The following is a 26,088-nucleotide window of genomic DNA, read 5'->3' as shown; positions in this document are numbered from 1 at the left end:
GAAAGGGTCATCATATGAGCAACATTTGATGGCTGTGGGCCTGTACTCACTGGAATTTAGGGAGATGAATGAATGGAGAACTCATTGAAATCTATCAAATGTTGAAAGGCCTAGATAAAGTGGGATGTGGAGAGGATGTTGGCGAGGAATCCAGAACCAAAGGGCACAGCCTCAGAATAGAGGGACAGCCACTTAGAATGGAGATGAAGAGGAATTTCTTTAACTAGAGGGTGGTGAAACTGTGGAATTCATTGCCACAGGCTGCTGTGAAGGCCAGGTCATTGGGTATATTTAAGGTGGAGGTCGATAAGTTCTTGATTAGTCAGGATGTTAAAAGGTACGGGGAGGGAAGTGGATCAGCTGTGATGAAATGGTGGAGCAGACATATTGGGTTGAATGGCTTGATTCTACTCCAATCTCTTAGTCTTACTCTCACCCAACCTCAGTGGAAAATGCCTGCTTGCACTTACCTAATCTATATGCCTCATAATTTTGTATACATCTACCATTGTTCTACGCTAGTGGTCACCAACCTTTTTAAGCCCAAGATCCCCTACCTCCGCCTTAGTGAAAGGCAAGATCGACCGACTAAATTGTTTAGAGAAAAAACAGCTCATATTGTACTTCCAGCTTGAGGCCCTTTATTTGGGCTAATTGTATTTTAATTACATAAAATGTTTTTGTCAAACTTTCAAATTAATTCAATCAAGAAAACACTGTAACTAGCATATCAAACAGGCCATAGTGGCATAGAGCTCACCAATAACGCCTTGAATAAGCGGTGCTGAAGCGCTTTTGCTCAAATCAAGTTTATCAGTTTTATCACCAGTGTCATTACATGAGAAAAGTCCACGACCTTCCCAGCCAAGGCCTGCTGATGAATCACACATTGATAATCTAGGAAGTCGGGAAAATTAGGGTTATTACGGCACAGTGCTATAAAACCAACGCGCACACTGCGCATTGCTGGGGCCCTATCAGTAGTAATTGCCACCAGTTTATGAATGGGGATGTCATTTTCACGGACATTTTTTAAAACTCATTGTAAATATCATCACCTCTTGTTCTCTCCTTTAGGTGCAAAAGAGTGAGGAAGTCCTCCTTTGTTGTAAAATCCCGGAAAGCCATTCTGACAAATTCAAGCTGAGCTGTTTGCATTACATCCAGGGATTCATCGAACTGTCATGGAAAACATTCACAGTGTGACAAGTCCTTTAACACTTGTCGATCCACGTCCTCTGAGCAGCATGTTTGCTGGGCCTTCAACCCTGATTTCAGCTCCTCAACTTTCCTGGTACTGGTAAACTGTTACTGAGACACTAGTATAAGTTGTTTCCCATTTCTTTTACATTTGGGGAATGTTGGAATTTAAAGGGGTTGAAGTGTTGTAATGTGAGCATTATAAATATAAATTAATACCAATTAGGATTATGGTAATATAGCAATACCCTCGCTATGGATACCTGTTTATAAAGAGAGATTGTTTCTGGGGTTGCAGGGTTTTCCTTCCAGTCTTTTCTGCCCGGTGCGCATTAGTGAAAACCTCTGCATGTGAATATCGTTTTACCATCCTAGATAGAATTGTTCCTTTTGGGCATGAAGTTGTCAAGTGGTTCTTTTTCAAAGTGGAAGTTAGTACATATTTACATCAAAAGGTTCATCAGGCATAATGTACTTCTGTATTTATTTTTCATTTTTTTTCCAGGATCTACTGGGAAAGTCTCAAAGATCGATGGAGGAAGGGCAATGGCTGGAGTTTCTGGGAACAATTTTGAAGCTGCAGGATGGATACATCCCAAAGATGAAAACCTATACTACAGGGAGGATGAGGCAACCATGGCTGACAAAGCAAGTCAAAGACAGCATAAAAGCAAAAGGGAGGGCAATAAATAGAGCAAAAATTAGTTGGTAGTTACAGGATTGGGAAGCTTTTAAAAATCAACAGAAAGCAACAAAAATACAGAAAAGATGAAATATGAAGGTACGCTAGCCAAAACCAGGATGCCAAAAAAATTTCAGATATAAAAAGAGTAAAAAAGAGATGAGCGTAGATCACTGGAAAATGATGCTGGAGAGGAAGTAATGAGGAACAAAAATGTTGTGTGAACTTAATAAGTATTTTATCTGTGGAAGACACTAGCAGTATGCCTGAATTTCAAGAATGCAGAAATGAGTGTAGTTGCTTGGGAAGCTGAAAGGTCTGAAGTTAGATACATCACCTGGACCAGATGCACTACAGCTCAGGGTTCTGAAAGAGTTAGTTGAGGAGATTGTGGAGGCATTAGTAATAATCTTGCATGAATCAATGGATTATGGCATGGTTCCAGAGGACTGCGAAACTTCAAATATCACTCCTCTCTTTAAGAAGGGATGGAGGCAGAAGAAAGGAAATTATAAGCCTGTTAGCCTGACTTCAGTGGTTGGCAAGATATTGGAGTCCATTATTAAGGTTAAGGTTTCAGTGTACTTTGAGGCACATGAGGCACACAGGGCAAAATCAGCATGATATCCTTAAGGGAAAATCTTGCCTGACAAATCTGTTGGAATTCTTTGAGGAAATAACAGACAGGATAGACAAAGGAGAGTCAGTGCATGTTGTGTACTTGGATTTTCGGAGGGCCTTTGACAAGGTGCCACACTAACAAGATAAGAGCACATGCTGCTACTGGAAAGATATTAGCATGGATAGATGATTGGCTGATTGGCAGGAGGCAAAGAGTGGGAGTAAAGGGGGCTTTTTCTGGTTGGCTGCCAGTGACTAGTAGTGTTCCACAGGGGTCAGGGTTGGAAGTTCTCCTTTTCACATTACATGTCAATGATTGGGACGACAGAATTGATGGCTTTATGGCCACGCTTGAGGACAATATGAAGATAGGTGGAGGGGCAGGCAGTGTTGACGAAGCAGAGAGTCTGCAGAAGGGTTTAGACAGATTAAGAGAACGAGTAAAGAGTTAGCAGGTGGAATATAGTGTAGGGAAGTGGATGTTGCTGCACTTTGTTAGAAGGAGCAAAAGTGTAGACTATTTTCTAAATGGGGAGAAAATTTAAAAATCAGAGGTGTAAAGGGACTTGGGTAACCTCGTTCAGGATTCCCTAAGGGTTAACTTGTAGGTTGAATTATTTTGAGAGGATTAGAATATAGAAGCAAGGATGCAATGCTGAGGATTTGTAAGGTATTGGTCAGACCGTACTTGAAGTATTATGAGCAGTTTTATGCCCCTTATCTAAAAGGTATGCTGGCATTGGAGAGGGTCTAGAAGAGGTTCACGAGAATGATTCCAGGAATGAAAGAGTTAACACATGAGCAATGCTTGATAGCTCTGGCCCTGTACTCACTAGAGTTTAGAAGAATCAGGGGAATCTCAATACAACCTAACAAATATTGAAGGGCCTAGGTAGAATGGTTGTGGAGAGGATGTGTCCAATAGTGGGGCAGTCTAGGAATAGAGGGCAAAGCCTCAGTCCCAGAACAGAGGGATGCCCATTTAGAACAGAGATGAGGAACGGGGATTTGAAACTTCACCTGGTAATTGATGTGCTCACCAGTAGTATGAAAGGAAGGAGGCTTTGTCATTTGACCTCTCCCCATTTCATACCTTCAGGGTTCGTACCATCCAGAATGCAGTGACTCGCCTCAGCAAATTCTGCCATTCCTTTACACACGCTAACCATCTGCTTTCTTGCCTAATCATGTTATTTTTCAAATGGTATAAGAAGTAGGCTGTGCATGGAAGCGATTTATTTATACAGTATTAACACATGATTTTAGAGCCTGTGCAAAGGAGAAAAAATGAAGCTCTCACTGTTTTTTAAACAAATTACTAGAACAGTTGGAAACAGATTGTTTTTTTTCCCTAAGAGAACTTCAAGTACATATCAACTAAATCAAACACCATACAGAGACAAGTAACCCAGATAGATTGGGAGAGAGATTTCATATTTTTGAGATTGTGTTGGGCATTGTTCAAAGTGATTCACACTTCTCAGACAACACATTTAAAGCAGCAGTGTGTGGGTCTTGATAGTCAGTCTGGGTGCTCAGGTAATTAAATTAGTTTGTGATAAAGCTCATGTCCACTGAGTTGTTTACGTTGAATACGACATGTTGAACCTTTTCTTTCGCTGTTTTCACATTGTCTCCTTAATGATGATTCAAACTCCAAGGTCTATTAATATCTGCATCTTCTGATATAAGCAGTTTACAGCTCTGTATATGACATTCAGGGCTCCAGGCACATATTTCCATGACTTGCAATGCTTGAGTATAACGGTTGTACATTAGTAAACATTTGGCAGCTTTAGTTGAAAAGCCCTGAAAATTATTTCCTATCAAGTTGAATGAGACTAACTCCATTCCTTAACTTAATGTGATTTTTAAAATTTTAGTGACTCTCACAGTCCTATATATTGATGATAGATCAAAATTGCTCATCAATCTTTTCTATTTTTCATTTAATTGTTGATATTCTAACGCAATCATACCTTCTGTTGTAATCAACAACCCAGGCCTCTTTACCTCCCACTACAAACTGGATCATTTTCTTGCTCACCGGGAGACCACAGTCTGTGTGGATCAGAAATAACATCTCCTCGCTGACAATCAACACTGGCACACCTCAAGGATACGTGTTTAGCCTTCTGCTCTCGTCTCTCTTCATCCACAATTGTGTGGATGGGCACAGCTCCAAAGCCATCTGTAAATCTGCTGATGACACGACTGTTGTTGGCAGGATTTCAGATGGTGACGAGGAGGCATACAGGAGTAAGGTAGATCAGCTGGTCAGATGATGTTGCAGCAACTACCTTGTACTCGACATCAGTAAGACCGAGCAGGTGATTGTGGACTTCAGGAAGGGGAAAGTCAACAGAATAAACACCAGTCCTCATTGAGGGATCAGAAGTGGAAAGGGTGAGCAGTTTCAAGTTTTTGGGTGTCATCATCCCTGAAGATCTTAGGCCAAAGATATTGATTCAATTACAAAGAAGGCCTGTCTTCCATGTAGAAGAACCCCTGTATTTCATTAGGAGTTTGAGGAGAATTGGTATGCCACCCAAGACACTCACAAATTTCTACAGATGTACCATGGAGAGCATTCTAACTGGTTGCATCACCGTCTGGCATGGAGGGGCCACTGCACAGGATTGGAAAAGGCTGCAGAAAATTGTAAATTCAGCCAGCTTAATCATGGGCACCAGCCTCCACAGCATCCAGGACACTTTCAAAAAGCACTGCCTCAAAAAGGCAGCATCCATCATTAGGGACCCCATCACCTGGGACATGCCCCCTTCTCGTTGCTACCATAAAGGAGCCTGAAAACACACACTGTGTTCCAGGAACAGCTTCCTCCCTCCACCATCAGATTCTAAATGAACAAGGAGCCCATGAACACGACCTCACTAATTTTTGCTCTCTTTTTGCACCACTTATTTAAGTTTTTGTTTTATACTGCACATACTTCGCTTTCTAATTTATAGTTTTATTATTATGCATTGCAATGTGCTGCTCTCGCAAAACAACAAATTTCATGACATATGCCAGTGATGTCAAACCTGATTCTGATGTTAACAGTGCAGTGAAACTCAGTTGAAACCCTGAATGTAAAATGGTAGCAAATACTGAAATGCTGAAAACCCTCAAATGGCCAGCAGTATCCACAGAGGGAGAAACACATTTAACCCTTCAGACCAATGGACTTTTGTCAGAAGTCCCTCCCGAGTTAACTAAAATATATTAGACTATTTTAAGACAATAGGTAGGATAAATATTGATGAAGACTCAAAACTCAAACAAATCCCATGATATTTGGTCACTTTGAATGCTACAACAGTCTGTGGTAAGAGAGATACTGCATGTTGGCACAAGCAGAAGGAAAAAGATCTAATGGAGGGAATGCCGAGAAGGAGGAGAAGCTGAAAATACATGGTGCTCAGAATACAGCACTCAAGACGCTCAATGCCCTATAGTTAGGTTCCACCAGCATGTCCAATTTGTCATTTTGAGCTGTTGCTCAGTATTCTCCATCTTTTCCATTTACATAAAATAGTTCTGATGCTGTGCTTCCTCAGGAAATAAGTGAGAAATGGAAGAACATTTCATCAAATTCCTTTCAACTGGCCTAGGCATACATCCTTGCTGGAAAACATTTTGTTTCAGTTTTTTATTTTTGCATAATGATTTACATAGGCCTGAAAGTCACTCGTCCCATTTAAAGCAGCAATAAATAACAGTGTGCAAGTTATTGGTGAAGGCAAGTCTGCAGTTGTGACTTTTGATGTTTCATGCAGGTGACCACACTTTCTGTGGACAGATCGGCCACCATAAAGGCTAATGTTGGCACACCACTCCTGTATGAGTTTGCAGAATGTAGAGCCCTTAGAGAATGACTCAGCTGTGATGTGTTATAATCATTACCTACACGGAACACTTCCTGCACATTGTGTGAAGGTCATGTGATTGAAAATGGCAAAAAATGGATGCCATTAATAAAAAACATTGTTTTAATTTAAATAAAAGAAGAAAATGCTGAAAATAATAATAGGTCAAGCAGCATCTGTGGAAAGAGAAAATGAGTTAATACTTCGGATGAAATACTCTTCATCACGACCGGGAAAGAGAGAAAACAAGTTAGTTCTAATTTGTAAAGCGGATAAGGGGTCGGGGATGGGTCAGAAGGAAGTCTCTCTCATAGGTTGAAGCCAGGACGTGGAGCAGATAAGCTCTTGATAAAGTTATCTGGTTGATAGATGAACGAGAGGGAACACAAAAAAAAGGCACATTAATGCTGTAGGAAATACCAGACAAGGCGGGATCTGAAAGTGGAGGGAAGAAAAACTGAGTCAATATTAGAAATGGGTGACCTTCATCAGAACTGCCAGCTCTGATATAAATCGAGAAAAGAACTTATCCAAGTTATTGAATTTGATCTTCAGCCTGGAAGCCTGCAAATGATCAGACCTGTCTGTGGCCACCAAACAGGATCTACGTTTTCTATATCAAAAAATTTCCTTTGACCTAACCATCCTTCCTGAACTCATCTGGCTGAGTGATGCTACAACAACTACTTCTCACTCAATGTCAGTAAGACCACAGAGCTGATTATTGACTTCAGGAGGAGGAAATTGGAGGTCCATGAGCCAGTCCTCATCGGAGGCAGAGAGAGTCAGCAACCTTAAAATTCATCAGAGGACCTGTCCTGGATCCAGCACACAAGTGCAATTACAAAGAAAGCACAGCTACTCCTCTCCCTCCTTAGAACTTTGCGAAGATTTGGCATGACATCAAAAGCAGCATCTATCTTCAAGGACCCCCACCACCCAGGCCATGCTCTCTTCTCGCTGCTGCCATCAGGAAGACAGTACATTAGCCTCAGGACCCACACCACCAGGTTCAGGAACTGTTGTTACCCCTCAAACATTAGTCTTTCACATATTGGTTGTTTGTCCATGCTGTTGGGTGCAGTCTTTCATTGATTCTATTATGTTTCTTGGATTTACCGAGTATACCCACAAGAAAATTAACCTCAGGGTTGTATATGGTGACATATATGTACTTCATCAATAAATTTACTTTGAATTCACCTGTAACATAAAACCAACTTGTTTCCACTCAATCCCCATTCTGACAAAAGGTCTTTAATCTATGATGTTAGCCATGTTTCTGTCTCCACAGCTGCTGAAAGTTCCTAGTATTTCTACTTGTATTTCAGATTTTAAAAAAATTAAATGTTATAAATGACCTTTATCGCCATGTTCATTTTCATTCATTGTTAATATCAATTCAGTGTGAGCAAACGCTATATTCCATTGTGACTGCCCAAGATCTAATGTCAATGGAAGTAGCAGGAAGCACATCATTCTTGTTAGAACATGGAAATCTACAGCACGTCAGAGGCCCTTAGCCAACAATGTTGTGCTGACCACGTAACCTACTCCAGAAGCTGCCTAGAATTTCCCTAGCGCATAGCCCTCTATTTTTCTAAGCTCCATGTACCTATCTAAGAGGTTCTTAAAAGACCCTATTGTATCAGTTTGCACCACCGCTGCTGGCAGTGCATTCTACACACCCACCACTCTCTGTGTGAAAAACTTACCCCTGACATCCCCTCGTTACCTATTTCTAAGCACCTTTTTTATATAGTTTTTATGCCCTCTTGTGTTAGCCATTTCAGCCCTGGGAAAAAGCTTCTGGCTATCCACACGATCAATGTCCCTCATCATCTTATACACCTCTAACAGGTCACCTCTCATCTTCCATTGCTCCAAGGAGAAAAGGCCAAGTTCACTCAAGCTATTCTCATGAGGCATGCCCTCCAATCCAGGCAACATCCTTGTAGATCTCCTCTGCACTCTCTCTATAATTTTCACATCCTTCCTGTAGTAAGGTGACAAGAACTGAACACAGTACTCCAAGTGGGGGTCTGTTGGTCAATGCCTTGATATTCAAGCCTCTTCCTTTGGCATCTGTCAGCTGTAAAATGGCTGACTGCCATGGTGTTCAACCTCCCCCCAGAGTTTGGTGCTTTTCTGGAAGCAGGAAGAGGGGAAAAATAGACCCATTAACAAGATCAATGGGAACATCAGTTGCTGAGGGTGAAGATAAGGAAGTGATGTATAGAATGAGAGGGAGTGTCAGTTGTAGGTAGGTTGATGTCAAAGTGAAAACTACTGAAGGGTGAAATTACAAATAGTTTGAGATGAGTAGTGAAGTACTAGTGTAAGCTGATGAAGGCAGTCTGAGGAAATTGGTATTGTTCACATCAGAAAGTCAACCTACCTTGAATTTCTCATTGTCTCACTTCTGAACTCCCCTGTGTATCACCTTCTCATGTCTCCTGCAAGGGATCAAAATATCCCAAGTTCTTGTTGACCTCAGCATCACATCAGAGGAGGTACAGTCGGCCCTCCTTATCCGCGGGTTCCACATGCGTGGATTCAACCAACCTCGGATCAGCAAAACCCTGAAGTTCTCTCTCCAGCACTCGTTGTTTGAGCATTGTTCGTCTTGTGTCTCGTTTGGTTGCTACTTTGTTTCTGTGATAAAATGACTCTTAAAAGCAATTAAGTGGTCGAAGCAATTCCTCAAAGGCTAAGAGGGAGCGTAAAGTGCTATCTCTTGCCGAGAAAGCAGAAATCTGAGATCTTTTGAAAAGTGGCATGTCGCTTGCCGAAGTGGTCCTCAGCCCTCAACCTCCACAGACCCTGACTTTAGTATTATTGACCCTCCTCCAAAGCATCTTCACTCCATAAACAATACAATGTAACAACTATTGACATATCATTTCCACTGTATTAGGTATTATAAGTACTGTAATCTAGATATGATTAAAAGTATTACTCGTTTCAGCATTATTTGGCTCGTGTCTTGTTCATTCGCTATTTGTATTATGAGCGAGAGGGAGGAGTTTAAGGCTAGTAAGGGATGGCTGGCTAGCTATGTAAAGCACTACAGCCTCAAGAACTTAAAGATCACAGGAGAATTGGGATTGGCTGATGCGGAGGTGGCATCAGCGTTCCCAGAAGAGCCATGAGTGTCTGTACTGAACATGTACAGACTTTTTTTCTTGTCATTATTCCCTAAACAATACAGTATAACAACTACTTACATAGAATTTACATTGTATTAGGTATTATAAGTAATCTAGAGATGATTTAAAGTATACGGGAAGATGTGTATAGGTTATATGCAAATACTGCGCCATTTTATATAAGGGACTTGAGGACACGCGTTTTTTGGTATCCACGGGGGGGGTCCCAGAACCAATCCCCCATGGATAAGGAGGGCCGACTGTATCCCTGAACTTTCAACCATACATTCTTACACTTCCCAGTTCTAAGCTCTATTAGGTTGTGAGCTTTGAATATCCTTTTAAATTCTGTGGGTGAAATAGATAGATACTTCATTGATTGCAAAGGAAATTACGTTTCACAGTAGCATTATAAGTGCACAGATATATAAATATACAAATATTTGAAGAGAAGTAAGAAAGAATGAAAAAATAAGTTACCTCAAACAGTTTAACAGGAGGGTCTCATCACGTCCTCAGCTATAGATTGACTCATTATAGAGCCTAATGGCCGAGGTTAAGAATGACCTCATATAGCGCTTTTCGGAGCAGTGCAGTTGTCTTAATCTTTTACTAAAAATGCTTCTCCATTCAGCCAAGGTGGCATGCAGAGGGTGAGAAACATTGTCCAGAAATGGCAGGATTTTCTGTAGGGTCCCTTTGTTCTACCACAGGCTCCAGTGTGTTTAATTTGACTCCTATAGCAGAGCCAGCCTTTCTAATCAATTTGTTGATCCTATTGGCATCACCTGTGTTGATGCCATTGCCTCAGCACTCCACCACATAAAAGATTATACTCGACAACAGACTGGTAAAACGGGTGAAGGAGTGGCCTTCATACTCCAAAGGACCTCAATCTCCTCAGGAAGTAGAGGTGACTCTGGCCCTTCTTGTACACAGCCTCTGTGTTGGTGCCCCACTCAAATCAGTCATCCAGGTGCACCTCCTGTAGGACCTCACCATCAATAGTAACAGGGAGCAGTGCAGGTTTAGTCTTCCTAAAGTCCATCACTGTCTCCTTTGCCTGACTGATGTTAAGCTGCAGATGATTCCGTTTGCACCATTTGACAAATGACACTATCGCAATGCTGAAGCTAACTGCTTGGTGATGTCTGCCTGGGCTAAAAGACACAGAGAAAAATGATGCATGGATGTCCAGGTGTTTGCAAACTATCCGACCTTTAATTCTAAAATAAATGGGGAAAGTGGAAAAAAACAGTAACATCTCTCATAATGCATTGGCCACCCTATATTAAACAAAAACCGGCTTGATTTGATGTTGAAATCTCACTTTGAATCACGGCAAACCGTGGCAGAAACTTCAAAGATTTGCTGTTAATACTGTAACTCCATAAATACAAACTGAATCTAAATTATTATTCACATAATGATCATAAATAAATGAATCAGCTACTTGGAATATGTGATCTGAGGAGGCAACATTGTATTTGTATATAAAACTCATTTAAAGCATTTCCTATTTAATGTATACTGGAGTGCAGCTGACCAGCTCTCAGTTACAAAGCACAGAAATGAAGTGTTTTATTCATTAAGATGTTCCTTTGATTCTAAAAATATATTTTGTAATTCATCTTTTCATAAAATGATACCTGAATTAAAGCAGCTTGGGATTAGGTATTTCCTCTGTGCCTTTGGTCTTTGTATTAGGAGTAGACCATTAACTTGAAATTTTCTGTCAAATTTTTAATTATAGTAAAGGTATCAATGCTGTTTTAATTAATATGTGGTTTGTTACCTTGGCTGTAAATGAACATTCATAAACCACAATAGGATAGATAAAACAAGAAAATAACACAATGAAATGTAAATTATGATTATTTCAAAAATCTCATTGTCTGATGTGCAGTTTCATAAAAACAGATTCTCATTGTCTTTGTCCTTATAAGACAGCCCTGACTTAATTTCAGAAATATTGCTAGGATTTCTTCTACTCTTGAATACAGAAATATTGATTGACGTCACAGAGTTGCTTTTGGGAAGTGCACAGGATCATCATTCTTTTCCTGACTGGTTACAAGAAGCTTTCTAAAAATAGCAACAAGGAGCAAAAGGGGAATGAACAGACAAGGATGTGTGAATCCCGAAGGATTTTCTAGCCTGGTATTAGAGATGAGTGTTTTATGTGAAAACTGGGTAGGAACAAAGCACTCAGGCAATGTATAAATGATAAAGTCGTATCTACATCTTAGAAACAAATTAAATATATTATCTGAATATCTATGACATAGATATATAAAGTCAATTAATTTGTGCTTAGCTTTAATTTGCCTTTTTAGCAAACTGGTTGAATTTTTGCATTAATAAAATACAACATTGAGTCAGCAGACATTAATTAAACTATTTCCCGAGTGGTCATTTTTAGTGGCATTGTGTAAATTAACTTTCATCTCATTTCCTCAGATCTTGCTACACTTTTTTCCTATTAATATCTGAATTACACGAGGAAAGTGTGACAGCAGATTACAGTGAAAGGCTCTCTAATTTCTGTTTCCTATGAAGTACCTACCTCAAGAAGTCATGGATAAGTCATACACAATAAATACTCGAGATTATCCATTTTGTACAACAGCAAATACAGTAGGCTATGCATTGACAGCTGTAAGATGACAGATACCAAATTACTCAGTTAACTCATTGCAACAAACTTAGTGACCAGAAACCTGAACAAGACAGCTCCACAGCATGTTTTAGCACTGATGATGACGCACGGATAGAGCAAACAGGGTCATGTGTATCATTTCACAACTGTGATGACTTTCACTATATTAGTAATTCTCTGAATTATTAATTCATTTTTATTAATAATGTTAAAGAATGCAATAATAGCCCAACTCCCAAATGAACAACTTTCTAAGTTCCAATTCTGTTTATGTTCCAGCACTGTTTGCAAAATAGGACTTCAAAGAGAGTTCTTTGAAAATCAGATGGCTCCAGTCTCTTGAAATGCAATATCTCACAAGATGGAGGCAAATTGTTGTTGACAACTAAGATAAATTGCAGACCTGGATTCCATTGGCAGCTATCACATTCACTTTGAGGTTCTGGAGAACTCAGCCCAGCAGTTTAGGCTAGCGGAGATTTTTTTCATGGGTTTAGGTCATCAGCATAGGTAAGCATATCGAAGGTCTGCTGTCAGAAAGATCAGGTCACAACTTTAGTAACTCTGTTTATACATCCTTACATATCTCTAGTTGATCCGATGCTGTCTTTGTTGCCTCAAACCTAACACACAGTGTAAATATTGTCTCAGTGTTGTTCACAAAAATCACAGTTGTGTACTCTATGAAACATTATCTTTACTATATTTAACTAGCAATTCATTATTGAATCCTGCAGTAGTCCATCTTAACTATGGATAAATAATAGGATTATTCTAACCTCTTTCAATCTGATAAAAGATTTATATCTTTTGGGAAAAAGTTTTCTACATCAGAGACATAATGTGCTGTCACACATCATTATCAAACATCACTAATAAAAGATATGGTTCAAAAATAGAACAAAGTGCTCAGAAGCATATTAATCATGTATTATATTCTCGAAGCAGGACACCAGCTGGTGGGTTCATTGCATTCGAAGGATTATTAGAAGCTGCTCAAGGATTCCTCTTACAACTAAAACATCATTGAAATTTGTTACTACCTGGTACCTCCTATTTTTCTTTTTGCAATTTATACATGGTGCTTAAGTATAGTAATTAAATAGTTTTACATGGAAGAAATTTGAAAAGATAAAGTGATGTCACATATTTAAATTATTTTAGAGCTATCTCATTTTATACAATGTAATTTTATTCTGGCTGTATAATAATCAGAATCAGGTTTAATATCACTGGAATACGTCGTGAAATTTGTTGTTTCACGGCAGCAGTACATTGCAAATAAGACAGAATAATTTAACAAAAACTGAAATATAAGGTCAAAGCTTTTATTAAAGACATTTATTGTATAAGGCATTTTTATCCATCCACATGGGGTGAATTCTTCACATAAAGCTACATAAAGACTCCATGTTGTGATGTTACACTCCCTTGGTGTTAATTAATGGCTAAAAATAGAATGAGATGTGAAAGGAATACAAGAAAATGTATTGTAGGAGACATTTTATATATTCAGGATTAAACGATGCAGTTTCATTTTTGTTTCACATTTAAATATTGACAAAATCTTGCAACAAATAAAATAGTGTTTTTATATATTATCTGTACTTAGATTTTATCATTTTCTAACAACTACCTTATGTAGCATCAAACATAACTAAATATTTCATTTGCATTGCACGATTGGTGATCAATGCCCAGTAAACACTCCAACTTGTTTTCACTCCAATTACCTCATTAAAAATAACTTAATGAATATTGAAAGCTAAATGTATTTAATTTTCTTAATAGTGTCTAAAAGAATAACAACACAAATAAGAGTAGACAAATATCTGAGTAATTCGTATGTATTAAAATATTTTAAAATGTGCAATTAATTAAATATTTAACTATGAAGTCTGGACGTTTAAAGTATACCTGTATTTTCCTTTATATTGAATCTTCATAAGTAATTCTCTTGAGAGTAATGGCAAAGACAAGAATTATTTTAATTTTTTAAAAATGCCTTAAACATTTAGTAAATATATTTTATAGGACAAAGGACACAATCAAATCTCCCTTCCTTCACAATAATTTTTTAAAGTATACACAACAGAAAATCGTCACTCCCTGCTAAAGATTATCTCAGGGAGAAGACAGGTAAATGGGGTTGGAAGGGATAATAAATCAGCCATGAAGGAATGACAGGGACTTGATGGGCTGAATGGCCTAATTCTACTCTTATGCCTTATGGTCCTACAGTCTCACGGTCTTATAAGATGCTAGTTCTGAACTATCTTCTATAACTCAGGGCAAATTGTCTAATTGAGTTAGTCTTTCCTTGGGGCGAACCATAGCTATGACCAATATACAAGATTGCAATATATGAAGTGCATTTTAATTGCAGATTATTCAACACAGATGAAATCAATCTGACAATTCAAAATATAAAATATAATTAACAGCATTATAACACTTGGCCATACCTTATGTAAGATGAAGGCCATACCTTAGATGAAGGCATTGAGAATAACATCAGCAAGTTTGCTGATGATGCTAAGCTGGGTGGCAGTGTGACATGTGATGAGGATGTTAGGAGAATTCAGGGTGACTTGGATAGGCTGAGTGAGTGGGCAGATACTTGGCAGATGATGTTTAATGTGAATAAGTGTGAGGTTATCCACTTTGGGAGTAAGAACAGGAAGGTAGATTATTATCTGAACGGTGTAGAGTTAGATAAGGGAGAAATACAAAGAGATCTAGGAGTCCTCGTTCATCAGTCACTGAAGGTGAATGAGCAAGTGCAGCAGGCAGTGAAGAAGGCTAATGGAATGTTGGCCTTTATTACAAAGGGAATTGAGTACAAGAGCAAGGAAATTCTTTTGCATTTGTACAGGGCCCTGGTGAGACCACACCTGGAGTATTGTGTACAGTTTTGGTCTCCAGGGTTAAGGAAGGACATCCTGGCTATAGAGGAAGTGCAGCATAGATTCATGAGGTTAATTCCTGGGATGTCCGGACTGTCTTACGCAGAGAGGTTAGAGAGACTGGGCTTGAACAAGCTGGAATTAAGGAGATTGAGAGGGGATCTGACTGCAATATAAGATTATTAAGGGATTGGACAAGATAGAGGCAGGAAATATGTTCCAGATGCTGGGAGAGTCCAGTACCAGGGGGCATGGTTTGAGAATAAGGGGTAGGTCATTTAGGACAGAGTTAAGGAAAAACTTCTTCTCCCAGAGAGCTGTGGGGGTCTGGAATGCACTGCCTCGGAAGGCAGTGGAGGCCAATTCTCTGGATGCTTTCAAGAAGGAGCTAGATAGGTATCTGGCGGTGCAGGCTCGAAGGGCCAAATGGTCTACTTCTGCACCTATTGTCTATTGTTTATTGTAATGGCCATCTGGATCAGGGGTCCAAAGCTGGTGTCCATGGACCCTTTGCTTCATGGTATTTGTCAGCTGCATAAAAAAGGTTGGGAACCTTTGATCTAGACAATAAATGGCAAAATTTTAACGTAAATGCATCACAGGGTTTTATCTCAGCAGGAAGCAATCATTATTATATTCACGCTGATTCCAAGATTTTCTCTGTGATTTTCCACAGAATGCAGATTATGTGTGAACAATGCACACATTTTGTATGTTTTCTTAACCAGAATTATAAATTAATCTTGATTAGGAAGTTTTTAAGGAGGCATAGGATCCAAGGGGACATTGCTTTGTGGATCCAGAACTGGCTTGCTGACAGAAGGCAAAGAGTGGTTGTAGACGGGTCAGATTCTGCATGGAGGTCGGTTACCAGTTGTGTGCCTCAGGGATCTGTTCTGGGACCCTTAATCTTAGTGATTTTATAAATGACCTGGATGAGGAAGTGGAGGGATGGGTTAGTAAGTTTGCTGATGACACAAAGGTTGGGGGTGTTGTGGATAGTGTGGAGGGCTGTCAGAGGTTACAGTGGGACATTGATAGGATGGAAAACTGGGCTGAGAAGTGGCAGATGGAGTTCAACCTAGATAAGTGTGAAGTGGTTCATTTTGGTAGGTCAACTATGATGGCAGAATATAGTATTAATGGTAAATGTAGAGGATCAGAGGGATCTTGGGGTCCGAGTGCATAGGACGCTCAAAGCAGCTGCTCAGGTTGACTCTGCGGTTAAGAAGGCATACGGTGTATTGAATTGTGGAATTGAATTTAGGAGCCGAGAGGTAATGTTGCAGCTCTATAGGACCCTGGTCAGACCCCACTTGGAGTACAGTGCTCAGTTCTGGTCGCTTCACTACAGGAAGGATGTGGAAGTCATAGAAAGGGTGCAGTGGAGATTTACAAGGATGTTGCCTGGATTGGGGAGCATGCCTTATGAAAATGGGTTGAGTGAACTCGGCCTTTTCTCATTGGAGCGACAGAGGATGAGAGGTGACCTGATAGATGACCTCTGATGATGATGAGAGGCATTGATTGTGTGGATAGTTAGAGGCTTTTTCCCAAGGCTGAAATGGCTGCCACAACAGGGCACAGGTTTAAGGTGTTTGGGAGTTGGTACAGAGGAGATGTCAGGGGTAAGCTTCTTACTCAGAGAGTGATGAGTGCGTGGAATGGGCTGTCAGCAATGGTGGTGGAGGCAGATACAATAGGGTCTTTTAAGAGACTTATGGATAGGTACATGGAACTTAGAAAAATAGAGGGCTATGGGTAAGCCTAGTAATTTCGAAGGTAGGGACATGTTCGACACAACTTTGTGGGCCAAAGGGCCTGTATTGTGCTGTGGGTTTTCTATGTTTCTATGTTTCAGTTAATGTATGCAATTCAATGTCAAGTTAGAAAATAAAGCAAAATAAATTGCGTAAATAAACTCACAAAATGCTGGACGAACTCAACAGGCCAGGCAGCTATGGAAAAAAAAGTACAGTCGACATTTTGGGGTGAAACCCTTCAACAGGACTGCAGAAAAGAAGCCGAAGAGTAGATATTTTTCTCCTTTCCTGCCGAAGGGTTTCAGCCCAAAACGTCAGTTGTACTTTCTTCCATAGATGCTGCCTGACCTGCTGAGATTCTCCAGCATTTTGTGTGTGTTGCTCGGATTTCCAGCATCTGCAGATTTTCTCTTGTTTGAAGTAAATAAAGATGGGATTGAGAGGGACATAAATAAAGCAGGCAAAAATATTAAGTTTATTTGCTATATAATTTTCTCAAAAGTAATCCATGGTAATAATTACAATCTGAAATAATGAAAAATAGAAGTTAATTTTCAGTGACAGAGAGATTGTTTACTTGCAATTAAAATTAATCAGGTCCTCAATTCTCTGACCTTTCAAAACATATCAATTGGCTCTTTATATACCCCCAGTGGCCTAGGCTCCACACCCATCCAGAGTAGAGAATTTCATTAATCCATCACTGTCTGCAAGAACTCCCTACTCACTTCACTTTAAAATAATTGTCCCTAAACTTGTAATTATTTCTACTCATTGGAGATTCTCCCATTGGTGGAAACATCTGAAGTTTTCAACATTACACCCCACCCCTCTCGATCTAATATGTTTCAGTAAGTTAGCTCCTCATTCGTCTAAACCCTGAACAATAGGTTTAATTTATTTAGCTGTTCATGACAGGACAACACGTATTCTAGATATTAACCTAATGAATTTCTTTTGCACAGCCTCCAAAGCCACGTCTTTTGTATATCCTTAAGGGGATGAAAAACTGTGCACAACACTCTAAGTGTGACCTCACTTGGTTCTTTAGCTGAACTCTTCCCTCAACTAACCTCCAACCTTCTTGCAATAAAGACTAAAAGATGGAGTTCACAGGCGTAAATATCAACAACAATTTGTTCTGGTCCAGCCACATAAATACCACATTCAAAAAACCACATCTGCACCAACACTTCCTCAGAAAGTGAAATAAATTTGGCATTTTCCTGACGATTCTTACCAATATTTATAGATGTTCCATAAAGAGTGTCACAGCTTGGATTGGCAACTGCTGTGACCAGGACCATAAGAAATCACAAAGAGTTGTGGGGGCAGCCCAGTCCACTGTGCACACCAACCTCCTCTCCAATGACCGTGTCTTTACTTCCCTCTTCCCTCTCTCGCTAGTCATTCTTTCTTCTCCCCTCTCCCATTTTTCCCAAAAGGTGAACTCTTATGTCCCAATCTAACTCGTCATTAACTTTACTTGACTATGTGCACAGTAGTTTCTATGTAACTGCAACACCACACTCTGCATTCTATTTTTTTCATTAACTCAGTGTCATTATGAATGGCATGATTTCTCTTGGTGACACACAAATAAAAGCTTTTCACTGCGTCTTGGTACATGATACAATAATAAACCAATATTCATATTCACAATATTTGTCATCCTAACCATTTGTTGTACCTGTGATTTGTGTATAACAACACTTGGATCTTCTTGTTCTTTGTTCATCTGCAATCCTTCTCCATTTATTTATCAGACTGTGTTTGGCTTTCTCTTCCCAAAGTGCGTGACCTCACAGTTACCCATGCTGAACTTCATCTGGCAAGTTTTCATTATCACTTAACCTATCCATAACCCATTGCAGGGTCCAAATATCCTTATTACAACATGCCCTCTGACCTGTTTTCATGTCATCAGCAAACTTGAATATATTCGCTCTACCTTGTCCTCCAGGTCTTTGATAAAAATTGTAACTAAACAAGGGCCAAGAACTCCACTCCACTCCATCAATCCAACCTGAGACAGAAACAGTCTATGAAATTCTGCCTTCTATATGATAACCAATGTTCAATCAATGCTGACAAACTTACCCCAACACCCCAAGGCTTTTGTGTAGCATCTTTTCCAGTGTCTTCGGAAAATCTGAAGGCATTCCATTTACAGGTTCCGCTTCTTACATCCTCAAAGGACACCAGCAATTTTTCAAATATGATTGACCTTTCACAAAAATACGTTGACTTAGTTTGATTAAATTGATCTTTTCTGAACTATTATAGACACCAGTATACGACCAACATTATTTATTAATCTTATTTGCCTACAGATACCCACTTCTTGTCCTTCTTCTCTGAGGTTTTCCAGTCTGCTGGTACCTTCCCAGAACTGGGTGCATTTTAAAATGCTTCAACTAAGGACTCCATTTTCCCTACAGGCAATTCCTTTAAAATCCTTGTGAGCAGGGCTTCCGATCCATTGACTTGCCAGCCTTTAATAGTCTATTTTTAATAATATATTTTATATAATTTATTTTTAATAGTGTATTTTTTATTTTTAATAGTCCTGACGAAGGGTCTTGGCCCAAAATGTCGACAGTGCTTCTCCCTATAGATGCTGCCTGGCCTGCTGCGTTCCACCATCATTTTGTGTGTGTTGCTTGAATTTCCAGCATCTGCAGATTTCCTCGTGTTTGCCTTAATATCAATGGCATATTTTGTGAAATTTGTGGTCTTTGTATCGGTAGTACAATGCAATACATAATTAAAGAAAAAAACATGAATTACAGTACTGTTCATGGATTCAATGTCTATTCAGGAATCAGCTGGCAGAGGGGAAGAAGCTGTTCCTGAATCGCTGAGTGTGTGCCTTCAGGCTTCTGTACCTTCCTGATGGCAGCAATGAAAACAAGGCATATCCTGGGTAATGGGGGATCCTTAACAATGGATGCTGTGTTTTTGAGGCATTGCTCTTTGAAAATGTCCTGGATACGATGGAAGCTAGTGCCCATGATGGAGCTGACCAAGTTCACAACTCTCTGCAACTTATTTTGGTTCTGTGCAGTGCCCACCACCCATAAGCACACTTATCCTATCTATCATTTTTGTTTTTATGTACCCTATACAAATCAAAATTCTGTTTTTAGATATTACTTACAGTTTTCTCTCATTATCAGTTTCCTTGCTCCTTATTTACTTCCCTCATTGCTGATTATTGTGAATCCCTCAGTCCTTTGGTCTACCACTTTCTCTTGCCAGTTTACATGTTCTAGTCTTTGATCTAATGCTTTTTTGTTAGCAATGAATGTTCTCTTTTTCTTGAGATCCCTGTTTCCTACAGGTATAAATTTCCACTGAGGTTAATAACTAGCTTTTTAAATATCTGTCGTTGCTCATCCATTGACATTCCCCTTAGCTCATTCCCAATCTATTTCAGACAACTCTACTTTCAAATCATTGTAATTGCTCTTACTTAAATTGAACACATTGCTTATGGACTCCCCAGTGTTCATCCTCAAATTACATCCAGAATTCTATTGTATTGCATTCACAGACAATTCTAATACAATGTTTATGTGGGATGCTTGCATTTATTGCCCGAGTTTTTGTTTTGAAGCATTCGGCTGCTGACTAATCTTCTGAGAAAGAGCCACGCTTTTTGGATGAGATCTCACACAGAGCAAGTGAGTGTAGTGGAATATCCTTCATATAAGGCATCTGTGATCAGAGCTTTCTTTAATTTATTTTAAAGTCAAGATTTTTGCAGCTTATTAACGCTACATTGAAGTGCTTCCAGATGTTTTTGTTGCATTAAATAAGCTATACAAATATATGTTTTTGTAGCAGTTATTCCATATATCACAAACAAAATTCTAGCATTTGGCTGTTCACCTATAATATAAAATGAAATATACTGTTGCATGTTATTATTTGTTCAATTTCTGTAGCATCAAATTTCTCTACACTATTATGAAATATTTAATTTTACCCTAAAGAAAACAAAATCAAGCAAATCACCTCCTCTGATTTCTTTTTCTTTCTTTGATCATATTCTTTATCCATGTTAACACCATAGGATATATACCTTGTGGATCACGTTTGTTGTTTATTTTCTCAGGTATAAAACATAAGCTATTAATTGACAAATTTTATCACAATTCAAATTTTTTTTAATTTAAATACCTACAGCTCTTTAACCATTTTTTCTTAATAGTTGTGATATCAAAAGGGGTTCACTGGGATTTCATGACTTCTTTAATCTTCAGGCAGACTTTTACCTAATGCAGATTAATTTCAAAAAGAAAATTCTATAATCTGACAGAAAATTTAGGTAAAGAGACTATCTGTGATATGATCCTGTGGAAGATACCTTTCAACTGGATAAACTAGTATATGAAGCAACAGCTGAGAGTTATCAATTAATTCAGAAAAAAAATATTATCCCCGCCATGTTCATTTATTTTTACTTATCCTGGTTTCAAGTTGTATTAGAACTCAAGATCTTTAAAAAGATTTCAGCAGCGGATGTATGAACAAGCAAGGGCAAAATGGGATGATGTATCAAAAATGGAATAGGTATTTTAATGACAGTCTTGATAACAAAATCCAAAACTCAACTTAATGCTAAATGTGGACTGCAAGATTGCAAAGAGTTTGGTTCAGCCTCAAATAGTGGTTAGGGTAATTTCCAAATGTCTCTGACACCGAAATAGATTAAAATAATTATTCTGAAATTACTTGCTTCTCCTTTCCCTCTTCTAGCACAGGCTGGGAATCCTCAATGAGAACAGTTGGATTTCCTATCTGAATTGATCTATTCTATTTTTTTAAGGAATCCTCCAAAGAAGTCTCTGCTACTGGATTCCATGTGGAATCAATTGAGGGAACAGAGTAACTTGCACTTTTAGTGACATACATGTGGATTTCTAAGACTTGAAGTTTCATAGCTGAAAGTAGATTGCACTCATCAAAACTGTTGACTACAACCCACAAAATTTGCTCCATTGCATTTTGAGCTTTGTAAAAAGAACCATGAGGTAGAAGATTCTTGAAAATTAACAGAAGTCAGTTTCCTATGAAAGGCTATCAACCTGTAACTCATCGTATTTTGGTCTGTGATAAAGACTGCTGCTTGTGCTTAACAGACTGACTACTCAGAACTCAATCAAATCATTAGTTACTTTATACCTCTTAGCAAGTGTTGATGAAGCTCATATTCCCCTCACCAAAACTTGTGAAAAATTAGGTGACACTCCCTTTATGATACATTTTTCAGCTAAGCAAGACCACTTAGGATCAACTAAGTAATAGATTGGAATCCAGTACCAGGACAATCTGTCTACAGTCATCACTCATAATCGATTCCCAATCAGAACCAAAACAAATATGGAGTGTTGATCTTGTTGACTCTCTGCACTCTCAAGTCATGGAGTAAGGTTTCAGTATAGATCAAATTAGGGTTTGTTAGACATTTGAATGGGCTTTATTTTGAACACTGCTTCTCATTTATATTAATGCATGCTATCCACATAATTACTAATGGATGTACAAAGTCTATTTGTTGAGAGGTATAAAATAACTATGGATCTGCTTGTGTTTCTGAGTGGTCTGTTGGGGTGAAGCAGTTAGCTTTATCTCAAACCAAAACATGACAGTAATTGTGCAAATTAACTGACAACTGTTAGATGACATTTGAATTTATGAATAGAATATTACTTCTAAAAACACATTGTTGTTCCTGTTAATTATTGTCTCATGACTCATTTCCATAATCATTATGTGCCTAGTTCACTCTTTAACAAGAGCAAAATAAAGAAACTCATCTCATCTGCCATTTATAACCATCCAGCATCATCTGATCCATAGTTCGCCATTAGAATTACTAACAATGTCCCTATCCCTTCGCCAACTATTTGTGGTTTAAGTCATAAATTATGATGCATATGCACTGTGAGTTTCTAGTCTTTAGTGAAATAATACAGAGTACAGGAAACATGAAAATCTTAATTAACTGGTTTTTGAATTCTCTTTGATCTTGGCAACTGTACTAATATACTATTCTAGAGACCGAATGGATTTGTCAGTGCAGATACCAACTGATGACTCTCTTCGGTCATGTTCTGTGCCAACCCATTTTTCACAATGATACAGCTCACTTCAGGAGTATATTCAAACTCCCAGTCATCTTCAATGTTACCTGGATATTGAGCATCAAGATCTACACAAACTTTTCTGTATCTCTTGACAAATCTTGGGAAATAATTCTTGACAATTTTTTCTTTGTTTCAACTTCCACCTTCCCATTCAGCTTTGGCTGAACCACACACAGACATTTCCTGAGCCTTTTGTTATCAGCATTTCTCTAGGAATGTATTCTGTTATGCAATTCTCCTGTGAGGTCATTCTGCAGCTCAGTAGATAATCTGTCAGTCATTGCTTCATTGTAAAGCCTTGCATGACCTGTTTCTTTAATTTTCTTTCAGAATACATGACAGAGCAGACTCAATGGGCCTAGTTGCCTAAATCTGCTCCCATGTATTATGGTCTGTGTATTGACCTACCAATTTCAGCGTTTTAGGCTGGGTGATAAGAAGTTCTATGAAGCTATGCCAAACAGTTTAAGTTGAAATTCTAGAAGATTATGTAATATGATTTCCTGGAAAGATATTATTGAGTTAACTGATGGCACCTGACAATGCATTCATTACCTCAATGCACATTGAATGGCTCTCCGCCAATATTAGGTCATTGCCCATTGACCTTTTGCAGTCTTCTATGTGGAATTAGGAAAGCTTCATGGGCTATTTTCACGTTAGGAATGTGCTCATGGTGGCTGCAATTTGTATCTTGATCGATTCTACATTTGCTGGCTAGCTCTTTCAGATTCTTGGCAAAGCCTCCAGTTACTTCTTTCATGTTAACAATGCTGATTGGTGAATAAGTTGCCTTACTAGTGTTGCTAGATAATGTTGACTTTTTGTTATCTGCTTTTTATTGTATCTATGGAAGATCCAACTGCTAATACCTTTGCTTTGCCAATTCAACATGGAGTGCAATTTGAGTAAAGACTATTTTTCGTTGCCTGCAGTTCAACTCAGGACTACTTTGTAGTCCACCCAATAATCAGACAGAACAATTGATGACACAAACTCTGTATAGTTTCAAACATATGCTATTCTTTAATTCATCTCCTTTACTACTATGAGCCTTTAGCACACATGGATCAGTATAGAATTCCAATAAATTTAAAGGTTAGCTTTATTTGTCACAATAATTGAAACAGAGTAAAATGCATCATTTACATCAAACCAAATCAGCAAGGATCGTCTGTAAATGTGCCATGCTCCCAGCACCTACATAGCATGCTCATAAATATGAGAAAATCTGCAAATGCTAGAAATCCAAGCAACACACACAAAATGCTGGAGGAACTCAGCAGGCCAGGCAGCATCTATGGAAAAGAGTGGACAGTCAACTTTTTGAGCCGAGACCCCTCTCCAGAGTCCTGTATGCTCATAGCTCACTAACCCTAATCGTACATCTTTGGAATGTGGGAAGAAACTGGAACAAGAAAGGAAACCAATGTGTCACCGGGAGAACGTGTGAACTCCTCCCAGACAGCAGGTGGCACTGTAATAGTGTTACACCAACCACTATGCAATTGTGCTGCCTTCAAGTCATGTAACTGCATTGGCCGAGAATCATACCTGGGCCTCTCACTTGACAGGCAAGCATTCTCACGCTGAACTACCAATGCAGGTGACATTAGTGAAATTGATTTGGCATTTGGGTAAATGTGTTTCTAAGTTTTGTTCCAATAACACAGCCTTACAAATCTTTAAATGGATCTGTATATTAAGTACTAGAACTTAATTAGATGTCATTGGGAATCTCTCATACTGAGTACATTTTTCAAACCAGCCCTTGGTTCTTTGAGACAGTCTTTCTCTTGTAGAGTTGCTCTGTGTATTTACTGTAGCTACTCTGATTGCATAGCGAGCTGCAGTCAGTGGTGGTATCACTTGGCAAATATTAACAACCACATTGAGCCATTCATCAACTTCAATATTGTACAAGCCTCTCCTTCACAACTTTCTGTGATCTGTTTCTGCTTACACTGACAACCTACTTAATTGACATTATTCAGGATTGGCATCCCGGATCTAGCCTGACACATTGATGCAGTGTGACCTTTGTTTTTGCAGCCAAAGCATTTTGCAGCTCTAAGCTGGCATTTCCATTGTGTCACTACAGCTTTTCCTGCTAGACTTGCCTTTTGCAACAAATTCACCAGCATCACTTGGAATTAGTATTGAAACTCCCACCTTTACTGCTCACTTCCTAAACACACATTGCACAGATGTTATGTATTAGCCAAAATGCTTTCGAAGCCATCTCCATCACATTCATGTTAAAATATTAAATTTTAGGTCCTTAATAATTTAGGTTGAGTTTGCTTATCCATTAACCACACTCTAAATGATTCCACTTGCTTGATTTAATGTCAAGACAGATTTTTCCAAAACCACAATGTAATCATTAATGGTCTAGACCGATCTTTGGTTTCTGATCCTGAATTTTAGCTATTTGTGATTCGTAAAGGCACTAGGTTAAAGTGATTTTATAATATTCTTCTTGTGTCATGTGGGAAGTCATGGACACTCCCAGTGTCTTGGGCATCCATTGTCCAGGAACCATCTCCAACTGCAGCAATTTTAAGATCCTAAGGTGGCAACAGGAGTTACTGTGATGCATCCATGAGGCAGAAACCTTTGTGGACAGCACTGCTGGAGAGGGAACTGCCCCCATGCTTAGGAATGTGCAAGCACAGGAGGACCGAATGGCTAGAAGGTGCAGGAATCCTCTTAATCCATCTTCCTCTTGTATATATTTTCCCTTGTAGAAGCAGTGAGAGGGATGGATCAGCCAGACAGGAGTGCGGCACAGTGTGTGGCATGGAGGACAGGGTGAAGTATGAGAAGGATGAGGAATTCAATAGATAGGGGCAAACTGCTGTAAATGTATTTCCAGGATGGTACATTGTATCCTCCATGTCAGAGTCAAGGATGTCATTGAATATCTGTGGGAAAGAGTGACCAACCAGAGATCATGGTCCATATTTATACCAGTGACATGGGTAAAGAGGGATGAGGCCCTACAAAGAGAGTGTAGGAAGTTAGGAAAACACTAGTTTTAGTGATAGTAGGTATTGGAAAGTAAAGGAAAATAATTTA

The sequence above is a fragment of the Hemitrygon akajei genome, chromosome 3 (assembly GCF_048418815.1).
Source record: "Hemitrygon akajei chromosome 3, sHemAka1.3, whole genome shotgun sequence".
Classification (NCBI taxonomy): domain Eukaryota; kingdom Metazoa; phylum Chordata; class Chondrichthyes; order Myliobatiformes; family Dasyatidae; genus Hemitrygon; species Hemitrygon akajei.
This window is presented reverse-complemented; position numbering follows the sequence as displayed.